The sequence below is a fragment of the Haplochromis burtoni genome, unplaced genomic scaffold (genome assembly GCF_018398535.1).
Source record: "Haplochromis burtoni strain Fernald_Lab_line unplaced genomic scaffold, NCSU_Asbu1 Contig_59, whole genome shotgun sequence".
Taxonomy (NCBI): Eukaryota; Metazoa; Chordata; class Actinopteri; order Cichliformes; family Cichlidae; genus Haplochromis; species Haplochromis burtoni.
Genome location: NW_024582420.1, coordinates 1,989,882 through 1,993,277, shown reverse-complemented (window position 1 = coordinate 1,993,277; position 3,396 = coordinate 1,989,882). Strand labels below are relative to the sequence as shown.

The 3,396-nt window shown below is 44.8% G+C and overlaps 1 protein-coding gene across 3 annotated transcripts in view; it reads left to right on the top strand.

The window, feature by feature from the left end:
- Window positions 1-220: 220 nt before the first annotated feature.
- apba2b (amyloid beta (A4) precursor protein-binding, family A, member 2b) overlaps window positions 221-3,396 on the top strand; it is a 75,657-nt gene continuing 72,481 nt past the window's right edge. For all 3 annotated transcript variants that reach the window (XM_042221021.1, XM_005931421.3, XM_005931419.3), the window contains exon 1: window positions 221-520. The gene's annotated coding sequence lies outside the window, so the exon portion shown is untranslated. The remainder of the gene's footprint in view (window positions 521-3,396) is intronic.

The window sequence follows — 3,396 nt, the reverse complement described above, 5'->3', positions numbered from 1 at the left end:
AACATACTAGGCATTGGGGGACATGAGCACCTAGGTGGGCTAATCATTTGACCTTGCATTTAGATGTTTTTGACTATCTCTCAGTTCTTTTAACTGTCCCACTTTGCCCCACGCAAATACTATGTTTGTCCCACATTAGTTTGTCGGGATGTGGACGCTCGATTTCCTGTTTCCAGCGGTTATACACTGTGAGCTACACCACCTAAGCCCTCTTTGTAATGTAACAGTGACGGTGTAGTTCGAACTGCCGCTCGGGTGGGGTAGCTGGCTCTTGTGTGAGTGTTTCTATCTTTTCTTTTCTTTCTTTTTTTTTGTGCCGACCAGACAACCGCAGAGGGCTCGCTTTGCGTTATGCTCGTTCCGGGGTTCCGCTGCCAGCCGCTGTACTCCGTACGCTTTCTGTCGGTGATACACACACAAACGCACACACGCACGCACACCGAGTGATGCGCGACCAGCCAGCTCCATCTCTCGCAAATCTCAACACGAGGTGACTTGAGCAGCATATGACATTTTCCAGGTAGGATGTGTTTTGTTTTGTTTTTATTAAGAAAAGATACAAGCACGGTTGATCCCCGGTAACGGTTACAACCTCTACGCCTTCCTCCCAGGCATCGGGGAGGAGGGACAGGGTGCATGGATGCTGATCGCCCTAGCCCGTGGATCTGCCTTTAGCATCAGTGTTAACAACGGGGCGCTGAGCTTTGACCGAAATCGTTTCTTGCTGCCGAAGTTTATGATTCAGAGTGCTTGTTCTCACGGACAGCTCAGTTAAAAAGAAAAAAAAAAGAAGCTCAGAGTAGGTCTGCTGAGACCTGCTGCTACAATTCTCGGTGATTCATCCATGCGCAGCCGAGTCTACGCCTAAAATTATCGATTGTACTTATATTGCAAATAGGCCTTTAGTTTCTCACGAGACGAGGAAGGTCATTAAATTTGGATGTCCTTAATGGGCACAGATCTTTTCCAGCATCGTTTTATTTAAGGGGGTGGAAACCTCAGGCGTGTGCAGTTCTCTTTGTGGAAATGGCCCGTTTTCCATGATATGTGCCCATTTTCTTATAAATATACCCCATCCATGCCATTTCCCCACACGTGTGGGGAAATGGCATGTAATTGAATGAGATATTAGGTTAAGGAAGTAAAGTTAAAAACAAGTAAGGTGCATTAGTCCCCACCACTTATACTGTTATATCCCTTTACTTGAAATCAAGTTAAGCAAACTTGAATGTATCTGAAGCCTGTGTTTAATATTAGATTTGTGTATCATGCAGTTCCAGCCACAGATGCTGGTGAGGGCAGATGCTGACAGCATTGTGTCTGCCTGTTCATTGTGTTCAGAGGGAGCAGGGGACAGGCTCACAGGCTCTGCTTTGTATCACGCAGCATCTACCCTGATCCAGACATGCAGAATGAGTTTCAGTGTAGCCATCATCCACTTGTATGGCATCCCCCTTTTTAGCTGTTTATAGTACAACTCTTGTTTTGTTGACTTCCCTGACAGCAGCAGCAATGTCGATGCTGACCCACGGTCGGATAGATTTTAAGCTCCGTAATGTTATTACGAGTTACATAAGCCTTAAAGGATTCGCAGTGATACAGCCATTCAGTATTTTATAGTGAATCTCTGTGGTATGATCAGGTGGCGTCGTTTGATCTGTGAAACAGGCCATGATAAGATTATGTTCACAATCTACAAACATACAACGAAAGCATTTGGATAGTAGGTCACTGACATTATATAGATACATTTGCAGCATCTTACCCATGATTATAAAAAAGCAATCCTGCAGCCACATATCACCCGTTGCCAAAAAAGCTAAATGCTTTATAACTGATTTACTAATCTTTGCAATCTGTTAGTGTGCAGGTAGAGGAAAAAATGAGGAGAAATTTATAAAACTGGTACAAGTCAAGAGGTTAAAGATGGGAGTGTGCAACAGATGGAAAGAGAAGAACAATGGCTGTGTTCAGCTCAGGAAGAGGGTGGTGAACAGGACTGTGGAGGATGAGTGCAGAGAGAGGAGAGTAATGTATGGCTATTAAAGGAAGTAAAGGGCCCCTGGAGAGCCATGACAGATACTCATAAGGATGTGCACAGCATGTGAACTCGCTGGCGTGTTTAGAGTAGAAATGTCAGGTTTTTATCATTATCACCCCCTCCTACCAGCCAACCCCTCCCCAATCACCTTCCACCTTTTCCTTCAGGGCAGCGCTTTCTCTATAACATCCTCCTGTGCGTGGCTCTTCCACCACCACCCCTGCTTTGTCTCAGGGCGGGGATCGTTTTCTGTGTAGCACCTGCAGTGAAGGACAGTCACCTTTTCTGCAGCCTGTTGGGATCTTGTTCAAGGCTGCAGTCGCAGGATACCAGATTGGACGCTGGGGGAAAGCCAGAAGAGGGCAACAACCTCTAGCCCTGCAGCGGAAATAATAAAAGATAATTAGTATTTGGAAATCTGTGATTAAATCATGAATAAGCTGCTCAGTTTTAACATGCAACGGCATAAATGACTCTGTCTTAGCATTGTGGATAGCTGTGCCATAGGGGAATTTCAATATCCATTACATGATATCATGAGCAATATCTTCTTAAAAGATTTGGTCTGTAAGCTGTGGATTTCATATGCAAAATGTTTACAGTTTGTAATCTGTTCATAATGTTTGCATAACTGAAGATACAATAAAAGACTATCGTGCCCTTGAGCGAAACATTCCAAGATCAATATACAGTATCTGTTCATTTTCACGTGCCATTAAAATGAAATCATGACTTATGATGGGCTTTCTCTACAGTCTGGTGCTGTAGTGTTGTTACATTGGGTGAAAACTTAGAGGAAGCAAATTTCCTACACAGAACGTCTTGATGCATTCTCAATCATCCAGGAAAGTAAATCTCCAAAAGTTGATTCTGTTCATCTGGACGTAGCGTTTTGTGGGAGAAACGTTTCGTCACTCATCCAAGTGACTTCTTCAGTCTCAGTTGACTGCAGGTTTCCCCAAATCTTACAACACAGAGCGAACACCATCCCCTCTGACACAGCGGCCAGGGAGGCAGAAGAACAGCACATCAAGAAGGCCCTGAGTAAATGTGGCTATCCCAGCTGGACTTTTGTCAAAGCGGGAAAGGCACCTAAAGAAAGCTCCAGCAGGACAACCGCTGCCCAAGCGAAAACCTGTAGTGATCCCATATGTGTCAGGAGTATCGCAACAGTTGAGATGCATTTTTTCTAAACACCGGGTCTCTGTGGCTTTTAAACCCCAAAACACGCTGCGCCAAAAATTGGTCCACCCCAAGGATCGGGTCCCCGACACAAACAGAGTAACATAGTGTACGCTGTTAAGTGCCAGGAGGATTGCCAGGATTTATACATTGGGGAAACCAAACAACCTCTG